Genomic DNA, 22,326 nt, shown 5'->3' on the forward strand with positions numbered 1-22,326 from the left:
CCTGTCTTTTTAGTTCTAGTCACTCAAGTTAGACCTATCCAAACGCTATTGTAATTGAACTAGCTGATTTTATTTTAGAAAGTGTTGTTTCATTCATGAATCAGTGTGTGCTTGCTGGTGCCAGCTCTACTCCTTGTTCTTTACCATGGGCCCTTCCTAAGGGTGAGCCAGATGACTGTCTTGTATTATACTGAGAAAAAAATACACCATTTTTGTGTGTTGTGCAAATGAGGTTCTTTCCGACCTCTCTCTTGCAATGTATGAAATTAGAGCTTATTGGGATGCACGTGGTTCATGATTAGGACCCCAGTGTACTTTGGGAATTAGAGGGGAGATTCCCAGGTTTGTAAAAATAGCAATTTTATTACTTATTAGCAAAATTATTCCTCTAATGCGCCCCTTAGATCTATTGCATATTCTCCATGCACCACAGCTTCTGTATAAGGACAGGTGCAGCATATGCAAGAAAGAACTGAAGGTAAGAGAGCCACAGTGCAAACTAGAGAGCAAATTTTACCCTACAATATTGGACTCAAGGTGACCACCTTAAACTGGAAACTTTACAAAGAAAGTCCTATTACCAGTGACGTTAATGGAAGTTCTGCCAGAGATTTCACTGGGAGAAGGATCAGTCTCACAAATCATAAATCATTAACTTGAAAGCAGTTGACCGCATATTATTTCCATAACTATTTTTCAAGTGAACAAACTACTTGTGTCCCACTGGTTCTAGTGGATTTCTCTATTTTAAAGACTGGGAATATCATTGGAACTGGTAGAATCTTTCAAACTAGTAGAATGTCTTGTGTGGGCCCACCATGTTTTAGTTACTCTTCAAAGTTCATAATTAATCATTTAAAATGCACTGATCAGCTATTGAGATTAAAAAAAATTCAGTTGCATAGCAAGTCACATCTTTCTTTGAAATTAACAACATATATACAAAGAACTGTATGAAAGGCAAAGGTAGTCAGCTAGAAAGGCTATACATAACTAGACTTTTTTTAAAAAAAGGAAGACACACACTTTAATTATGGTTCAAAATTCCTAGAAAGTATCACACCACATTTCTGCCAGCATTCCAGAAGATGCTGTTCAAAAGTGACTGATACATTACTCAGGCAGCATCTTTTGTAGAAGGGACATGCAAAACCAAAATCAAAGTCTCTTGTTTGGTCATTCAGGAAAAGTAAAAATTTTTGTGTTGTGCATCTATAACTTGGTGATGCATCTGTAAGTGACATATCTCACCAAAAAATCAACTAGAAATACATCAGCATCTACTGTGGCCCCCCAAAAAGCATTCCCCCCAAAATGCTGAGATATTCATTCAAACTTACCAGGACACACATAACTCATCATGTTGTTCGGGACACGAATAACTCATTTCTGTAATGTCAATTTACACATGATGGCATTCCCTCCAATACATTAAATGAAATGTATATGAGTACTGTTTTATCAACTGTTGTACCGTAATTGCACTTGTGTGATATGCACCATCCATATTCCATGCCTTCCACTTACAATGAACATGGTTGCAGGAGACAAAGATTTTTCTTGTCACATGTATTCAATTCAATCCACGTTTCTTGGGTTATAATGAATGTTCAGTGATATCATTAATGTTTTGATGTGCAAAGGCAGAAATGAAATGAAGACACTTAAAAGGACTTTTTTTTTCCCCACAAAATAAATGTTCCCCTGCTGTGTGACAATTCCTAACTTAGGCAAATATTCTTAAAAATCCCTTTTCTGAGACTTGTTAACTTAAAACCTTTCTGTGATCTTATTGCTGAGGAGCCTTAGCAAACAGGTATCAGTTTGATATTTATTACTCTCAGGAGTAAACAGCCTTTAAAACAACAAATTAAACAAACATATGGAACTAAGAATAGACTTTCCAGGCAGGATTTTGAATAATCTTTAATGTCTACAATATAATCTCATTCACTTTTTAACTGCTTTTCACATTTCCATTTGCTTCTGCAGATTTACAATTTGGGAGAAGGATGGGAAAGACAGCATTACATAATATAGTCCTGTTCCACCATTCTGTTCCCTCTTTGGTTATGCAGCAAGCCAGTGGCAGTTATTATTTTAGGGTATTCTGCTCTCAGATGTTCACTGGACTACCATATGTATCTGAGGAAAAACTTTGAACAAGACCCAAGTAAAATCCACCACTGAGAAGCTGTCTTTGTTAAAAGGGGATTATTTCTCACACACCTACTTCATTTGAGTTTTGCACATGCCTGTCTGTTTGCGAGAGGCTGCCTTATTAGGAGAAGTGGGGTAAACTTTTTGTCCTGCTCTTTCCTCCCAGGTTATCTTTTCTCTGCTCTACATTACTGACATGTATTCATCAAGTTTTGCCACATGGCATTTTTCAGTCAGTTTGAAGGTCATAAATCCTGATTCACTAGGCTTGAGAAAACAAAACTCCAATCAGCTACTGAGTAACTATCGCCCTTTGCAGTGTTGTTGTAGCTGTGTTGGTCCCAAGGTATTGTTAGGATAAAGATATTCAGGCCTGTCTGCAAAGGCCTGTACTTTAAGAATTTAGGTGTATTCTTATCACTTGGCTAGTTCTAGAGGTATAAAAGAAAGAATCAAAATCACTATCTGCTGGTGTAAGGTCCTTCTCTTACTGTGACAGTCTGAGGCCCTGTTCTTAGGCGAAGGCCTTTGGCTAAGCAGCAGAGGCAGCCATAAGCTAGGAAGCGAACAGTCACATCCTCACATTCCAAACTAGTCACATTGAAATAAGGTGCTATTGGGCTGTTAGGCACGATCAGGACAGGATTGTATTCCTATCACCTCCAGAGAAAGGGAAGTGCCTAGAAAACGTAAAAGTAGTAGTTTGATAGCATCCTGTCTGGCAAGAACTCACTTATCAATAGCTGGGATGTGAAATCCTCACTTCTGTATTGTCTTGTCATTATAGTTCCCACTTTGCTATTGTTTGTCTGTATAATCTCTGTCTGGTTCTGTGATTGTTCCTGTCTGCTATATAATTAATTTTGCTGAGTGTAAACTAATTAAGGTGGTAGGATATAATTGGGTACATAATCATGTTACAATATGTTAGGATTGGTTAGTTAAATTTCAGGAAAATGATTGGTTAAGGTATAGCTAAGCAGAACTCAAGTTTTACTATATAATCTGTAGTCAATGAGGAGGTGGGTGGCTGGGGGAGATGGGAACAGGGAATGGGGGTAAGAAAATTGGAATCATGTTTTGCTAAAGGGGGAAATGGGAACAGAGAATGGGAGTAAGGAAGTTGGAATCATGTTTGGCTAAGGGTAGGAATGGAAACAGGGACACAGGTGTAAGGCTCTGTGGTGTCAGAGCTGGGAAGGAGGATACTAAGGAAGGAAACTGAAATCATGCTTGCTGGAAGTTCACCCCAATAAACATAGAATTGTTTGCACCTTTGGACTTCGGGTATTGTTGCTCTCTGTTCGTGCGAGAAGGACCAAGGAAGTAAGTGGGTGAAGGAATAAGCCCCCTAACAGGTATTAGAGAGACAAGGTGGGTGAGGTAATATCTTTTATTGGACCAACTTCTGTTGGTGAGAGAGACAAGCTTTGAAGCTTACATCGAACCCGAAGAAGAGCTCTGTGTAAGCTGGAAAGCTTGTCTCCTTTATTGGACCAACTTCTGTCTCTTTCACCAACAGAAGTTGGTTCAATAAAAGCTATTACCTCACCCACCTTGTCTAACTATTGTTCTGTTTATTTGCTTCCTTTAAAAATTGTTGAAGCAAAAGAAGGGCATTTTTAGGGGAAGGTTGAATTCACTGAGACTCACTCATGTAAGTAGCTGCTCAAGTAGGTTGCATAACTGTGGCCTAAGTGCAGCATTGAGCCTTTACTGCACAGTGTGGACTAGATCCATTTGACACTGAAGGCAATCGAAAGACTCACATTGATTTCAATGGGAGATGGATCAGGCCACATGTCCATGTAATTGAGAGGTTAGGTGTGCTATTTAATTCTGCTTTATCGTTTGACATTTCAACTACCATTAAATATGTGGTTGTATTTTGAAAATTATAACTGTTTAATATCTAAGATTATGGTAAAAGGACTCAGCATTGTTTAGAGTTTAGACCAGGTGATTAGGAGTCCAGAGACTGCGGTTCTATTCTGTACTATGTCACTGACTTGCTCAGTGATCCCATCTATAACATAAAGATAAATATAGGGAGCCTTTGTAAAGCACTTTAATATCCTCAGATGCAAGATGTTATAAGTGCTAAGTATTAATATAAAAATATAACATTTTAAAAAGTACTACACTGCAGTGTTCTTAACCTTAATTTATTCAATGGCAATTTCAGAACTAGTCTATTATAATGAAGTTCTTTTTAAAAATAATATTATAACAAAGTACAGAATTACAGAAATACAATAAAAATCACATTTGATCCAGAGAAAACAATCTCAAATATGATCCTACTAAGAATTACAATGGTGTGTCACTCAGTTCCTATGTATCATTTTCTTTTATCAGTAAGCACTGCCACAAATTGTCTTAATATAATTGTTTAAATTCATTTTTAAATGTCCTATAATATTGATTGTCTATGGCTGAGTCTTTATTGACATTAATACCCTAAAAGCCATCTCTCTAATGAGAATTAGTTTCTCATCTTGAATAACTTTGATTTTCGAATTACATTTAAATGTTGCATCTTGTAACATGCTAATTATTTTAAAATTTTAAAAAATAATGTTCCATCTTGCACAGTCATCAGCTTAATGAAGCTCCTTACACAGAAATTCTTGCCTAGTCAGCTTAACTTTTTAAGGTTACATTTAAACCTCATTTCTTCTTCACTTAATCTTAGCTCATGTGTTTTACCTTACAATTAAAATTTGAATATTTTATGGTAGCATATCATACTCGTGGTTATATTGTTGAAAGAATTCTATAGTTGAACAAAATAATAATGGAGTTTGCATAGTATATTTTTGCATATATATCAAGGTATCATTATTAGTGACCCTATAGCTATGGTATTTTATGACACATAGACACTGTGCACCAAAATATATTTTTACACCAGAGATTTCACAGGGTCCTAAAAATAGGCCTATTTCAGAAAATAAAAGGGGTACATATTGTACATATAAACTACTGTAGTTTCTTTGAATCAATTTCTGTACAAAATTCAGATACATTTAACTTATCAGCTTTCTATCAGGAAACAATGTCCATATTTGAAAACAGTGGAAACTGCTTTGTTGTAACTTAATGAGATATATGATTGCCCTTGAAACCAATATTCAGTGCTTTAAGAAAAATGTCTGGGTTTTCAAGGAATTGCAGGGTGGCAAGCATGCATAGGCAACAATATTTTGCATATGGAAACCTGCTATCTGAATTGGAACCAGATAGTTCTCATTGGAAAGGCAATTGCTGCTCCAGACCTAGTTATCTCCTACACAAAAATTGACAGTTGCACCAAATTAGTTATTTTAATGATAGCATGCTAAGCACCCTCAGCTCTTTGGTAAAGCTTTTATATCAGGTCCCCTGTGTCATTTTTATATCATGTCATTCAGTTCCAGAAACTTAAGGAACTAAAGCTGTTCATTTTTTTCAATGACTATTGTATATTAGACATTATTGATATCTAATGAATAGCAGGAAGAAGTGGTTAAGCTCTAAGAATGGATTTTATGCCCAAGGCTTTATTTATTTTTGTCTATATAGCTTGAAAATGTGTGATATTGTTAGACATGACTTTAAAGTCACTACATGACCTGCTGTAAGTTAAACACTGGAATATAACACCTACATTAAATCTGAAACAGACAATAAAATAAGAAAACACATTTCCATTTTCTGACTGACCTCAATCTCTGAATGAAGACCCCTGCATGTAACATTAGCAGGCTGGGCTCCATTACACTGCTGCATGCTCTGCTCAATCTACTGAAATATTGATTTTTTTTTAACAGAACACACACACTGTAAAATCAATATTCCTGTACACACAGCAGATCGACAACAGCATAGCTAAGGCTGACTGGCCTCACATAGTGGGTCCATGCCTAGAGACGGGGACAGCCTGGGAACGAGAAGGAAAAAAGAAAGAAAGAGCATGGGGAAAGAAACAGCAAAACTAGGCATGGACAAGGAAAAGCAACATGAAGGCAAATATGAAAAGATAGGGGAGGAAGTGTGCCTTATGGATAAAAGAGACAGATGGAAGGAGATGGGATTTCTGGTTTTGATGACTAAGGAGTGGAAGAAAAGGAAATTAGGTATTTAAAGGTAAGACCCCTTTCCTCCCCCAAAATTCTCAAATATATTGTAAACATAATAAAAACAAGCACTTTTGTTTTATTACATAATATAAACTAAAAATCGGAGCATTTTAATTTTTTTCAGTTGAATATTTTTCCTCGTGAGCTTTTACAGGCAGTGACAATTTATGTGGATTAACAGCTATGGCCTTGTTTCTACAAGTCTTTAGGGGTACAGGATGCTACCCCTACAATGATCTAATGCAGGACTGAGGCATGAGTACTCACAGGATTGAGGCCTAAACAACCACAGACTTAACGTTCCATTCCTTAGCCAGACAAAACTCCTATTAACTTCATTAGCCGGGTTACCATTTAGCTACCCTACTATTGTTCAACTGACTGAAATGAATCCAGTGTTTCTTTATAATATAAACACTTTATTTCTGTTCTGTTTATGTATCCTTTGCAAACTTGAACATACATTATTTATAGGCTAACATAGGAACCTTATTCATGTACTGAGTTTTCCATACTTTTAACAACCAACAGCTATAGAAGAAGCCTGAGGGCACATCATGTAGAAGAAAAATGTATTTCTAGAGCTTGCTTGTTAATAGTACAAAGGGAAACAAACAGCAGCTTCTGCTGCAGACAGATCCAACATGATCGTCCAGTAGAATAAAGAACCCCATTGCACTAAGCACCCCAGCCATACACCACTGCACAAGGGAGAGCTCTCCACACCACCCCAATCATGCACTTAGTTGGACTAAGAAAAGCCCTGGTGCAGCACTTCAGCCATGCATACCATTGTGCTAAGAGAAAGCCCCCTTGCAGCACCCCAGCCAGGCAGCCCGCTGCAATAAGGGAGAGACCCCCTGGAGCGCCCCAGCCAGGCACCCTGCTGCACTAAGGGAGAGACCCCCCTGGAGCGCCCCAGCCAGGCACCCTGCTGCACTAAGGGAGAGACCCCTCTGGAGCGCCCCAGCCAGGCACCCCGCTGCCCTAAGGGAGAGACCCCCCTGGAGCGCCCCCGCCAGGCACCCCGCTGCACTAAGAGAGAGACCCCCAGCCAGGCACCCCAATGCACTAAGGGAGAGGCCCCCTGGAGCGCCCCAGCCAGGCACCCCGCTGCACTAAGAGAGAGACCCCCAGCCAGGCACCCCGCTGCACTAAGAGAGAGGCCCCCTGGAGCGCCCCAGGCAGGCACCCCGCTGCCCTAAGGGAGAGACCCCCCGGAGCGCCCCCGCCAGGCACCCCGCTGCACTAAGAGAGAGACCCCCAGCCAGGCACCCCGCTGCCCTAAGGGAGAGGCCCACTGGAGCGCCCCAGGCAGGCACCCCGCTGCCCTAAGGGAGAGACCCCCCGGAGCGCCCCCGCCAGGCACCCCGCTGCACTAAGAGAGAGACCCCCAGCCAGGCACCCCAATGCACTAAGGGAGAGGCCCCCTGGAGCGCCCCAGGCAGGCACCCCGCTGCCCTAAGGGAGAGACCCCCAGCCAGGCACCCCGCTGCACTAAGAGAGAGACCCCCAGCCAGGCACCCCGCTGCACTAAGAGAGAGGCCCCCTGGAGCGCCCCAGGCAGGCACCCCGCTGCCCTAAGGGAGAGACCCCCCGGAGCGCCCCCGCCAGGCACCCCGCTGCACTAAGAGAGAGACCCCCAGCCAGGCACCCCGCTGCCCTAAGGGAGAGGCCCCCTGGAGCGCCCCAGGCAGGCACCCCGCTGCCCTAAGGGAGAGACCCCCCGGAGCGCCCCCGCCAGGCACCCCGCTGCACTAAGAGAGAGACCCCCAGCCAGGCACCCCAATGCACTAAGGGAGAGGCCCCCTGGAGCGCCCCAGGCAGGCACCCCGCTGCCCTAAGGGAGAGACCCCCAGCCAGGCACCCCGCTGCACTAAGAGAGAGACCCCCAGCCAGGCACCCCGCTGCACTAAGAGAGAGGCCCCCCGGAGCGCCCCCGCCAGGCACCCCGCTGCACTAAGAGAGAGACCCCCAGCCAGGCACCCCAATGCACTAAGGGAGAGGCCCCCTGGAGCGCCCCAGGCAGGCACCCCGCTGCCCTAAGGGAGAGACCCCCCGGAGCGCCCCCGCCAGGCACCCCGCTGCACTAAGAGAGAGACCCCCAGCCAGGCACCCCGCTGCCCTAAGGGAGAGGCCCCCTGGAGCGCCCCAGGCAGGCACCCCGCTGCCCTAAGGGAGAGACCCCCCGGAGCGCCCCCGCCAGGCACCCCGCTGCACTAAGAGAGAGACCCCCAGCCAGGCACCCCAATGCACTAAGGGAGAGGCCCCCTGGAGCGCCCCAGGCAGGCACCCCGCTGCCCTAAGGGAGAGACCCCCAGCCAGGCACCCCGCTGCACTAAGAGAGAGACCCCCAGCCAGGCACCCCGCTGCACTAAGAGAGAGGCCCCCTGGAGCGCCCCAGGCAGGCACCCCGCTGCCCTAAGGGAGAGACCCCCCGGAGCGCCCCCGCCAGGCACCCCGCTGCACTAAGAGAGAGACCCCCAGCCAGGCACCCCGCTGCCCTAAGGGAGAGGCCCCCTGGAGCGCCCCAGGCAGGCACCCCGCTGCCCTAAGGGAGAGACCCCCCGGAGCGCCCCCGCCAGGCACCCCGCTGCACTAAGAGAGAGACCCCCAGCCAGGCACCCCAATGCACTAAGGGAGAGGCCCCCTGGAGCGCCCCAGGCAGGCACCCCGCTGCCCTAAGGGAGAGACCCCCAGCCAGGCACCCCGCTGCACTAAGAGAGAGACCCCCAGCCAGGCACCCCGCTGCCCTAAGGGAGAGGCCCCCTGGAGCGCCCCAGGCAGGCACCCCGCTGCCCTAAGGGAGAGACCCCCCGGAGCGCCCCCGCCAGGCACCCCGCTGCACTAAGAGAGAGACCCCCAGCCAGGCACCCCAATGCACTAAGGGAGAGGCCCCCTGGAGCGCCCCAGGCAGGCACCCCGCTGCCCTAAGGGAGAGACCCCCCGGAGCGCCCCCGCCAGGCACCCCGCTGCACTAAGAGAGAGACCCCCAGGCAGGCACCCCGCTGCACTAAGGGGGAGACCCCCCGGAGCGCCCCCGCCAGGCACCCCGCTGCCCTAAGAGAGAGACCCCCCGGAGCGCCCCCGCCAGGCACTGTCAGCCATCAGCGCCCTCCCCCAGCGCCCGGCCAGCACAGCGGCTCCCAGCCGCCTCTGCCCCGAGATGGGCGGGGCCCCACGGCGGCCCCTCCTCCCCCTCCGCCTGCGAGGCGGCTTGGCGCGGAGCTGCTACAGCAGCCATGACCTCCGACCCCGGCCGCCGCCAGCCAATAAGAGCGCAGCTCGTCTCCGAACCTAAAATTTCCACGTCGGCAAAAGTCAAGATGGAGCAGCGCGGCGCGGGGCTGGGGGCGGCCGGTGCCGGGGCTGGGGCAGCGTCGGGCCGCGGGGACGCAGTTGGCCGCGCAGCGCGGACACGGGCCGCAGCCTCCGCATCCCCCCCCACCCGGCTCGGGGGGGCCGCCGCCGGCGCGGCTCCTTCGGCGGCTGCACTGGGGGCTGCTGCGGCCGGAGCGCGAGGCGCTGCGCGGGACCTGTTGCGTTGGGAGCTGCGGCCGCTCCAGGTGCGGGCGGGGGAGGGGAAAAGGGTCCTGCGCGGGGGGGGCATCGCTTTGCCTTCGTGCAAGGAGGGGGGTGGGGGCATGTTGGGGGGGTGCCTCTGACCCCCGTGCAAGAGGAGGAGGGTGAATGGCCCTCGTGTAAAGGGAGGGGTGCATGGCTGGGTGGGGGGGTGTCTCTGGCCCCCGTGCAAGGGGGGGTGTGTGCATGGCTGGGTGGGGGGGGTGTCTCTGGCCCCCGTGCAAGGGGGGGGGTGTGTGTGCGTGTGGCTGGCTGGGGGGAAGGTCCTCTGGCCCCCGTGCAAGGAGGGGGGTGGTGTGCATGGCTGGCTGGGGAGGAGGTTCTCTGACCCCTGTGTATGGCTGCGGGACTGCCCAGGAATTCTTACTGGTTTTATGGGGAGGATAGCTTGCTTATGCTTGTCAGCGCTGGACAGGGCCCCTGCTTCTTCACCCCCAGCCTTTTGTTGAAGGTGCCAACTTGTCCCAAGTCCCCTGGCACGTTTTGTATCTGTGTGCATTGTGGTGTGCTGGCAGCCCCCGGGGTGGTCACCTTTCATGGGACACTAGAGCAGTGGCTCTCCCTAGCGAGCTTGAAAGCACCAGCAGCTGGACTAGTGTAACTCACTGGTGACACAACCAGCTGTTCCTGAATTATTTCAGTCTGTTGTTCAAACTAGCTGCTGGCGGGGGGCACTGCAACTGGCATAGATTGGAGCAGCCATTTAGCTTTGGGGCTGTTCCTTTCCTTAGTTCTGGTGCTTGGATTCTATGCTGAGTTAATTGATTAATCAAAGGGGCTCCCCTCTAACTGTTTGCATTCTCCATTTCCAGAAAGACAGCCTTTCCACTTGAAGAAACTCTTGGTACCTGTAACTCAGGAGGATTTAGTCTCTTGAAGCAAAGTTCTGTGACACTCAGACTCTGATTATGATAGAAGTCAGTGCACTACAGAACTTTGTCTTTGGGGTCTGTAGCAGCGAAGGGGTTAATGCAGCAGTCCTGAAAGACTCAGGTGGACACGTCACTACAATCTCCTTCCAAAAGGAGGTGGGATCGGAGGAGAGAATGAAATGGGAATGGGAGAGCAGACCAGGGTTCACTTCAGTAACTCTGCTTTGGGCTTGAAATAAAAACTTTGCTTTTATAATCTAGTGGCCTCCTAGTTTCTGAAGATTTTAGATTAAAAATAGCACAACATCTGGGTATCAGAAAGTTATTTAAATGAGGCCAATTTGACTGCAAGTATAAATGTTGAACTAAATGTGGTGCTAAGTGCTACCAATTAGTGGCCATATTAACATGTTAGGCACTATTCCTGTTTGCCTAATCTCTGTAGACATTATATAAAAGTTACAGAACACTTGTGCAAAAACCTTAGTTTTGGTTAAATAATTATGACAATAGTTAACTGAAAGCTGTTTTAACTAGAGTTGAAGAAATGACTTGGTACTCTTTGTTAGCAAGATCTAGGAAATGTGCCACTCAAACTATTACCACTGTCTGCAGTTTGCATATATTGTGATGTGCTGCATCATAAAACAATGAGTTATCTTCACTTAAAAATGTGAACTGCTATTGGCTACTTAAATACAAGGCAACTTTGTTCCTGTATTTTTAATGTAGTTGGACTACTGTCAACATTTGTATTTAAATACTTGCAGAAATCTTCCTTTTGAGGAAAAAGTTTTTGAAGGACAAGCCTAAATCAATCTTTAATAGTAAGAAAGATGTGCTGAAGACACTATAATCTGACACACAGACTACACTGGTGGGTGTTGCAGGTCACAGCAATGGCTGAGTTGATTTTGAATGCGAACAGATGTCGAGTCAGGTCCAGAATGAGGTGACCAAACTCATCTTCCTTTGACTTAAGCTGAGATCTGAAGCTAGCAACAGTGTAACATTTACTTGTTCACTTCAGAAATGCTGCACAATATCAAATACAAATGGTAAATGTAAAATTTCTTTAAGGTGGGCTTAATCAAAAGATTATTATTCTTATGATAGTCGAGGGAATTGTTTCAATAGCAATCAAAACAAATGAGGGTGTTTTGGACATTGCCTGTTTATTACAAATTAAGTAATGACTTCAGATAGCCCTTCAACAGCAGTAGCCTCTTCAACAAATAGTTGCACTGTAGTAGGGAATGAATTAATATATATATATCCCTATTTTTCTGATAGGGGTTTTGTGTTCATTAGTTTCTTTATGATCTTCCACTACCCTAGAAATTTAAATCAACTCTTCCTATCAGTCCATATCTGAAAGGTAAAGCAAGAGTATCAGCTCACTGTGAGTTGGGCTGCAATGTGAAAAGCTGTTATAAATATATATAGTTTCTTTTGGCCAACCTGTTTCATCAAAGGGTAAGTAAAATGAAGAGCATTTAGTGTATGGTAGCCTGTGCGGTCACCGTTATGGCTATATTTGCTTTTTCCAGACCAGTTTTTGGCAATTGCCTGCTGTTTTAAATTGTACACTATGCAGTTCTTTTAAGAGAAGGCTTCGCTACTACTCTGTGCAGCTGTTTATCAGTATGGCTATGGGGCAACACCTTTTATTGTCAGGGCTAAAGTCCCACTGCTTATTTAACTTAGGAGTGGTTTCTGCCCCTATATAAAATACACATGGAGTTACTATTTTTCCATGTTTTGTACATGCTCAAAAGCACCAGGCCTTAAGCAAAAAGGGCTCCCTAGTTTTAACACCTAAATGTTAGTAGTTTTTTCAATCTTCATTGCTGTGAAACACTTTTTTATATATTTAACACCATTATAAATGCTGGAGGCAAAGTAGGGTTTGGGGTGGAGGCAGACAGCTCATGATCCCCCCATAATAACCTCACAACCCCTTGAGGGGTCCTGCCCCCCAATTTGAGAACCCCTGCTGTATTAGTTTAGCTTACACCAATCCTGGGTCTGTGCTAGGACCAGATTCTGATGTTTCAAACTAAACCATGAGTCAGTTAATATAGTCTTTCTGGATTTACACCAGTGTAATAGATCAGAATCTGGCTTTAAGTAAAGGGCTGATTCATTCTCTCACCTCTAAGTTGAATGTGTAAGTTTTGGGGTGAATTTTTTTATTTTACTTACTCACCTGAGGAGTCCCACTGTAGTAAATGTGACTAGATATGTGAGTAAGTTGAGCAAGCTTTGCCCTTAGAGTATCTGTTGGGAGATTTTTTTCATTTGTCCCTGCGACTTTCTCACAATGTGCATTTTAGCTTGGTAGGGCATGTGATACTCAATACATGCCAATTTTCAGAGGGGAGTAATACTTAAGTTTTGATAGCAGGTGGTCAGGTGACCTGAGGCAGCTCTGGGAAAAAATAAAACTAACAGTTCAAGAAGTCTAATACTTGTACTAAAGTATGCGGGTTCTGCTGATCATTTAGTGTGATAGCTTTCCAGTTCACTTTTACACTTGGTCATTCAAAATGCTGCTTTTTAAAAAGTACATATAACAATTGGCTTATTGTACATTAGATTTTCATAAGTAACATTTTCTAAATCTTCAGAATAGAGTATAATACATCTGATTTAAGAATAAAATTGTAAAAGATACCTGTAGAGCCATGAGGGCCTACCACTGGGTTCAATCTTGAACAGTTTGAGAACAACATTTGAGCAAATAATGGGGATTAATTTGTCTAATGGCTTTTTATTTATTCTGCTTCTGTTTAAGTAATAAAATCTGACTGCTAAACTATATACTTGCATCAAAATAACTTGTTTTGAGTGGCTTCTAGGCAGGGCAGTTTCTGCTTTAGGTTGTTGGACAACATAGATTGTAGTGAGACTATTCTAAACCGATACTATTCTTGCATTTCAAAATCAAGTGCCTTAAAAAAAAAAAAAGCAGCCATTTAAATATATGGGACTCGTCCTCATAATGGGGAGAACACCCATTCTGCACATTTGTGTAAGTGTCAAAAGGGTGGGTTTTTTTGTTTTTTTTTGAAACTAGGCAAAATTTTAGTATAGCAAAAGTGAGGGGAAGGGAAAGAACTAAAAATTCTAATATTCTAGAAGCCACAGAATGACCCACAGTGAAAGTCAGACATTTTCTGTGTTTTATAGAACTTTAATGTTAATTTCAATAAGGGATTTGGCATAATGATTGCTTGATTCATTTTTAATGGCTGGGATAAATCCCCACAGATTAATCTTCAGAAATAATTGGTAATCAACTTAAGTTATAAATGTAAGCAGAAATGGTGTTTAAAATGAACAAAATAAGCGTTCAATAAACACAACATACCTGACTTTAGAAGGCTCTGTTTAATTCTTGGCATGTTTATATTGATCTGGCTTTGCTACTCAAGTGCGTGTATTCACAGCAAGGGGCTATTCCTAGTCTCTTTACTGAGGCAAATATCCCATGACAATCACTTCAGCTCAGACTCAAAAGCTGTAGTTACAAATCAGTGAATTTCTGGATCTCATTTGTTTTTGTGGCTCTTAGTGATTGAAACTGTCTGTCCTTTTCCAAATTCTTGGGGAAAGACAATGAGTTTCTTGCATTACTCTCAAGTCAAGTACACTGGGCATCCATTCTGCTAGGGCAGTTGTAGGCCCCTGAAATTACACAACTCAGTAGTGTTACACAGCTAGTCTAATAGAGTGCAAATCTGGCCCTCAGAGTTTGACTGTGGGAGCCAAGATGGTGAAACACAATTTGAATAAGTGAATTATGGAGAGAGAACTATTTAAAAAGTTGCTTTTAATAGTCTATATTTTTGTTTTGGGAGGGGAATAGAAAAGCTACAAAAGATTGATTACAGATGGCTTTCAAATAAGCTCTACCTACTTCATATCATAGAAGATTAGGGTTGGGAGAGACCTCGGAGGTCATCTAGTCCAACCCCTGCTCAAAGCAGGACCAACCCCAACTAAATCATCCCAGCCAGGGCTTTGTCAAGCCAGGCCTTAAAAACCTCTAAAGATGGAGATTCCACCACCTCCCTAGGTAACCCATTCCAGTGCTTCACCACTTGCCTAGTGAAAGTTTTCCCTAATATCCAACCTAGACTTCCCGCACTGCAACTTGAGACCATTGCTTCTTGTTCTATCATCTGCCACCACTGAGAACAGCTTAGCTCCATCCTCTTTGAACCTCCCTTCAGGTAGCTGAAGGATGCTATTAAATTCCCCCTCACTCTTCTGCAGACTAAAGCTCAGTTTCCCTCAGCCTCTTGTAAATGATGTTCCCCAGCCCCCTAATCATTTTCATTTCCCTCCACTGAACTCTCTCCAATTTGTTCACATCCTTTCTGTAGGGGGTGCAAAACTGGACGCAGTAGTCCAGATGTGGTCTCACCAGTGCTGAATAGAGGGGAATAGTTACACTCCTCGATCTGCTGGCAATGCTTCTACTAGTGCAGCCCAATATACCATTGGCCTTCTTGGCAACAAGGGCACACTGTTGACTCAGCTCCAGCTTCTCATCCACTGTAATCCCTAGGTCTTTTTCTCCAGAACTGTCACTTAGCCAGTCGGTCCCCATCCTGTAGCAGTGTATGGGATTCTTCTGTCCTAACTGCACTTGTCCTTGTTGAACTGCATCAGATTTCTTTTGGCCCAATCCTCCAATTTGTCTAGGGCACTCTGAAACCTATCCCTAGCCAATGGCTCTGCAATCACATCAGCCAACTACCCTCAGCACTCTTGGATGTATTAGAACCAGATCCATGGACTTGTGCATGTCGTTTTTCTAAATCGTCCTTAACCTGTTTCACCACTGAGGGCTGCTCACCTCCTCCCCATAATGTGCTGCCTGGTGCAGCAGTCTGGGAGCTGACCTTATCTTTGAAGACCGAGGCAAAAAAAGCATTGAGTACTTCATTTGTCACAAGGTTGCCTCCCCTGTTCAGTAAGGGTCCCACACTTTCCCTGCCCACCACCTTGTTGCTAACATACCTGTAGGAAAAACCTTCTTGTTACCCTGAACATCCCTTGCTAGCTGCAACTCCAATTGTGCTTTGGCCTTTCTGATTACACCCCTGTATTCTCGAGCAATATTTTTGTACTCCTTCCTAGTCATCTGTCCAAGTTTCCACTTCTTGTAAGCTTCCTTTTTGTGTTTAAGCTTGCCGAAGATTGCTCTGTTAAGCCAAGCTGGTCATCTGCCATATTTACTATTTTCTGCACATTGGGATGATTTGTTCCTGTGCACTAAATAAGGCTTCTTTAAAATACAGCTAATTATTATTCTTCCTGCTCTGTCACCTTTTTAAACCATTTCTTAAGACATTTGTGTTAACTTTGGATAGGCATTAAATCTTCAGCACAATAAGTCTGACCTATAGTTCATATTATAACACTGGAGGTGAAGTATTGAAACTTCTAATTCTAACTAGCTTGAATAACTGCACAGTGAGTAGTTAGTGTAAAGTAGGTGAAATTTAGCCTTGGGATTCAGCATTTATTAAGAACTTGCCCGCTCACTACTGCAATATTCCCTGCTGCTGTAACTGTAGCAGAACAAGTTCTGCATATATGAAAAACCAGATTCAATTATTGAGGAATGTTACCTCCATATGTTACTTTGAACAGAGGAAAGTTGTAGTCTGAAGAAACAACAGCATTGAGCATAAGGAAATCATGACTGATTCTTTTTAGATACCAAATATATTTTCATTATTTGGCTGAGATTGGCTTACTGCTGGTTTTCCTTCCCCCCCCATATGTAAAATAAGGGGGACACTGTTTAAAGAAATTGTTCTGCACCATTATTTGGTTCACAGCTGCCATACAGGTGAATGTGTTCTATAATTATAGTGGATGAGTCCTATTTATGTATTTTGTTTCTTAAAGAAACACATCTGACTATGTAGTGTTTATCCATGGGTCCTACACATGCCTATCAACCTGTGGTGTGTATCACCCCGTGCATCAAATGCCCCAGAAACTACTAAGTGGGTGAAACCAGACAAGCATTATGCTTTTGAATGAAGTCATACAGAAAAAGGACAAAACACCCTAGCAGCTGTAGGCAAGCACTTTTCACAAAGCAATCACTCTATGGCTGACCTCACTCCTCCTCAAATGAAACCTGCAACCAGTCCTTTAAAAGATGAGCTTGGAAACAAATTCATAACTCTGCTGGACTCTAAAAAACATGGACTTAACAGATACTAGTTTTTATGGCTCATTCCAACATTTGTAATACACCCTGCTGCCCACTAACCTTCCTTTGTTCTACAACTGCAGAGGTGTTCATTTTAACTGGTGTCCTACACCATGTGTGAACCCATTATGCTGCTTAATCTGACTTTGTATTTAGGCTTTGTCTACACTACCACTTTTGTTGATCAAGGGTATGGAAAAAAACACACACCTGACGGACACAAGTTTCACCAGTACAAGTGCTGGTGGGGACAGCACTGTCAGCAGGAGAGGCTCTCCTGCCACCATACCTAACTCTGCTGGGTGGGGGGTTTAATTATGCTGGCAGGCTAACTCTCTCTTGCCAGCAAAGAGGACTACATAGGAGATCTTACAGCAGCACAACTGTAGCGGTACTGCTATGCTGCTGTAAGGTCCTGAGCGTAGACGTAGCCTTAGTGTGAACACTCTGGTTACCTTCCCTAGACCTGAGGAAGAGCTCTGTGAAGCTTGAAGGCTGGGCATTTCTTTCAACAGAAGGTGGTCTAATAAAGGGTTACCTCCCCCAGCTTGTTTCTAGGACCAACACAGCTCCATCATCACTGCAAATACTTAAAGTTGTCAGTTATACACAGTATTTAAAGTAATCTTGCATGTCATAAAATATAATTCTGGGGATAAAAAAAATCTTTAAACAGTACACACTAAGAGCGCAGACTTGCAAATTTGTTCATAACCTACATAAGTAGTCCTATTAATGTCACTAGGACAGTGGTCCCCAAACTTTTTAGGGTCATGTCCCCCCAAGCCTGGAGAGGGGCCTCGGCTCCTGGGGATCGGGGAGAGATACTGATGGGTAAGGAGCTGAGGGTGATGCTGGTTGCAGAACTGCGGTCAGGGGCTGGGGGCAGGGGCAGGGCCAGAACAGAGCTTCGGAGCAGGGTTGGGTGGTGCTCCCTACCTGTCCCTTGTTGGGGCTGGCCAAGTTGCTGTGCCCCCCTGAACTTTCCTCTGCACCCCTTTAGGGAGACATGCCCCACAGTTTCGGGACCTCTGCACTAGGAGCTTAGTATTTTGAAAGTCAGACTACTTATTTGAGCACCTAAATACGGATTCAGCATGATAGACACCCATATTTGAAAATCGAAAAGGAGGACTTGTGGCACCTTAGAGACTAATCAATTTATTTGAGCATAAGCTTTCGTGAGCTACAGTCTTTTTGTTTTAATATTGTGACTTTTAGGTCTGTAATCGAGTGACCAGAGACATTGAAGTGTTCTCCGATTGGTTTATGAATGTTATAATTCTTGACATCTGATTTGTGTCCATTTGTTCTTTTACGTAGAGACTGTCCAGTTTGGCCAATGTACATGGCAGACGGGCATTGCTGGCACATGATGGCATATATCACGTTGGTAGATGTGCAGGTGAACAAGCCTCTGATAGTGTGGCTGATGCTATCAAGCATTCTTACAACTACAATACCCACCTGCTGAAGTGAAGAAACAGATTGACAGAGCCAGAAGAGTTCCCAGAAGTCACCTACTACAGGACAGGCGCAACAAAGAAAACAACAGAATGCAACTAGCCATCACCTTCAGCCCCCAACTAAAACCTCTCCAGTGCATCATCAAGGATCTACAACCTGTCCTGAAGGACGACCCATCACTCTCACAGATCTTGGGAGACAGGCCAGTCCTTGCCTACAGACAGCCCCCCAACCTGAAGCAAATACTCACCAGCAACCACACAACAGAACCACTAACCCAGGAACCTATCCTTGCAACAAAGCCTGTTGCCAACTGTGTCCACATATCTATTCAGGGGACACCATCATAGGGCCTAACCACATCAGCCACACTAGATGCAGCTGGGTCCACGGAGGAATTCTGTCGACCTAGCTACCGCCTCTTGAGTGGCTGGATTTACTACAGCAACGGAAAAACCCTTTCCATCACTGCAGTGCCTACAATACAGCAGTGTAGGTGCCGCTGTGCCACCGTAGTGCCTGAAGGGTAGAAATAACCAGCTTTAAGGCTACATCTGCTGAATATAAATAGCCTCTAAGGCAGTGGTTCGCAAACTTTTGTCCTGGTGACCCCTTTCACGCAGCAAGCCTCTGAGTGTGACCCCACTTTATAAATTAAAAACACTTTTATATTAAACATTATAATAAATGCTGGAGGCAAAGTGGGGTTTGGGAGTGGAGGCTGACAGCTCGTGACCCTCCCATGTAAAAAACTCGTAACCCCCTGAAGGGTCACGACCCCCAGTTTGAGAACTCCTGCTCCAAGGGCTTGTCTACACATTAAAGACTACAGCTGCACTGCTGTAGCGCTTCAATGTAGATACTCCCTATGCCCAACGGCAGTGTAGGTAATCCACCTCCCCCACAGGCGGTAGCTAGGTCTACACGATGGTTCAGTGGTGCTGCTCGGTGTGTGGATTTTTCACACCTTTGACTGACCATAAAACTGACCTAATTTTCTTGTGTAGATCAGGGCTATTGGCTGGTCCACGCTGCAAAGTTAGGTCGGCTTAACTACATCGCTCAGGGCAATGAAAAATGTCACCCCCTGGGCGATGACGTTAAGTTGCCCTAAGCCCCAGTGTAGAAACTGCTGGGATGATAGAAGATCCCTCAGAAGTTCCTGCCTCTCAGAGAAGTGGATTTACTACAGTAATGGAAGAACCCCTGGCATTGCTGTGATGTCTACAGAACAGTACTACAGCTGTGCTGCTTTAGGGCACGTCTACACTGACAAAGTTACAGAGCCGCTCAGAGAGCGCAGAAGGGAAACTGCTGTTTTGTGTTCACACTGACAGCTGCCGGCGCAATAGAGTGTTCACACTTGCGGCACTTGCAGCTGTATTCGGAGTGGCGCACTCTGGGCAGCTATCCCCCAGAGCACCTCTTCCTCTTCTGCCGCTAAGACTTATGGGAAGGCAGAGGGGGTCATGGGGCATCCTGGGTCCTATCTCAGTGCCCCGTGATGCATTGCTTTGCATCCCAGCATTCCCTGTGCTTCCGTCCAAATTTGGTGCCGTCTTTCAACGGTTTGTGTACTGCGTGCCCTGCCTCTTTCGGGCTGCAGGACTGGATCCCGAGCTGGTGACAAGAATACTGCTCGCGCTGACCAACACATCACAAGTGGCAGTGGAGTTATTCCTTAAACTACAAAGTCAAGAGAAGTGCGACGTTGATCTCACCACGCGTAGTAGCTATGACACGAGATTGCTTGTGGCTTTCATGGAGATGCTGACCACAGTGGCACGCTGCTTTTGGACTTGGGAAACAAGCACTGAGAGGTGGAATCACATTGTCATGCACGTCTGGGATGATGAGCAGTGACTGCAGAACTTTTGCATGAGAAAAGCCACATTCATGGGACTGTGTGATGAGCTCGCCCCAGCCCTGTGGCGCAAGGACACTGCCCTGTCGCTGAAGAAGTGTGTGGCAATTGCACTGTGGAAGCTGGCTACTCCAGACTGCTATCGATCTGTCGCTAACTAGATGAGGTCCAGCAGCTTGGCATTGCTCAAAGCGGGGGATCACCTGGTGTGTGGAGCAGGCATGGCCATCTGGAAAGATGCGCTGAAACTACTGCCCGCATCACTGAGCAAACAGGAAGGGGACTTTCCAATTTGCAAAGGAATGTACGGGATGGGGATGACGGCTGGTCACCTGAGGGCAGGGCAGCAGAGTTCCAACCAATGACCCGAAAGGTGAGAACAGGCATTGTGGGACACCTCCCGGACATAGGTGCCAACTTCTCCTGGTGCCGGTGGGTGCTCGTGCCCCCACTGTCCCCAGCACTGCCCCAACTCCACCCTTGCCCCTCCCGCTCCTGCCCCTACTCCGCCCCATTCCAACCCCTTCCCCAAATCCCCGCTCTGGCCCCACTTCCTCCCCTGAGCACGCCGCGTTCCCACTCCTTCCCCCTCCCTCCCTCCCACAGCTTATTTCGCGGAGGCAAGCACTAGTGTTTCCAGTGTGGACAGACCCTACTACAGTCAAATTGCTTGCCTCATGTCCGAAGTCCCATTGGAGGTAGAGATAAATTGAGCTCTAGTGTAAGTGGGTGGAACTCCCATTAATTTTGTACTGTTATTCATTAACCTGACACCTAGAAAAGCAGTCATCACTCCCACCTTCAGCAGCAGGGTCTTCTGCCTGATTTCAACAGTGGCTGCCTTTGCTTCTTGTTTCCAGACCAGCCTCCCTACCATTGACATTATCAAAGGGATTTGCCTCAAGAGCATTGTCTACACTTGCCTTTTTTAATCTTGAGTTACTTGATTTCCAACTAACTCAAGCTAGTCAATAAACCTGTACAGGCTAGCATGTACACTCCCCTCATATTTGCTCCAGTAAAGCACAAATATTTGTATCCTATAGTGGGACTCCATCTCCCTCTTGAATTGGAAAAACCAGAAGTAAATATTTATAGTATGGTATCACCCTAATTGAGATTGGAGCCCCATTGTATGGGTGCTGTACAAACAAAGAAAAGAGACACATGCTGCCCTGAACCTTAGTTCTAAGGAACTAAGCTGATTACGTGTGTCAGTGACTAATTAGGGTGGGAACAGAAACTCTAATCAGAAGACCCTGAGAACTGTGTGTTCTTTAATGTCAGATTCATATTAGGAGCATGTTGTTAGTGTAGCTAACCTAGTGTATTATACCAGCAGAGTGCTCCTAGTGAGGATATAGTTTATACAGGCAGAGCTGAGTTTTTGCCAGCATCATTTATTCCAGCTCCTCCTCCCCCAGCCCCAGCAAAATAAGCTATATCAGCAAAAGCACAGTTTTGCCAGTATAACTATAGCCTGGTCTACACACACTACAGAGTTAGGTTGACATAAGGCAGCTTATATCGACCTAATTATGTCAGTGTCTACACTACAGCCTTGCTCCTGCGGATGTAAGTGCCCTACTACACTGACATAATACTCCACCTCCATGAGAGGCATAGGGCTTATGTCAGTGTAGTTAGGGTGATGCAGTGTCCCTGTAGACACTAGGTTACTTACATTGGCTGTTGGCTGTCATTCTTGTCAATTTCACAGTTCTGCCCTGGAGTTGTGAAATTGACAAGAAAGGCTGGTAGGTTCCCTGCTGTGAACCCCATGTGACTCTCAATGGGGGCTATCTCCCTGGCATGGGTGGGGAGCTCCTGCTGCTGCCCAGGTGGGCAACCGGGCGAGGAGCTGGGGGCTCCACCAGGAGCTGAGAGCCATTGCTGTCAGCCCCCCATACTGCCCCTCTTAAATCGGTGCAAGCACTCCTGGTGAGGACATGCACGACAGGGCAGTGTGGACATGAAAAAATGCAGTAATTACTGCAGTAGCTGTATATTGACTTAAGT

Source organism: Lepidochelys kempii, chromosome 2 (assembly GCF_965140285.1).
Source record: "Lepidochelys kempii isolate rLepKem1 chromosome 2, rLepKem1.hap1, whole genome shotgun sequence".
NCBI classification, from domain to species: domain Eukaryota; kingdom Metazoa; phylum Chordata; order Testudines; family Cheloniidae; genus Lepidochelys; species Lepidochelys kempii.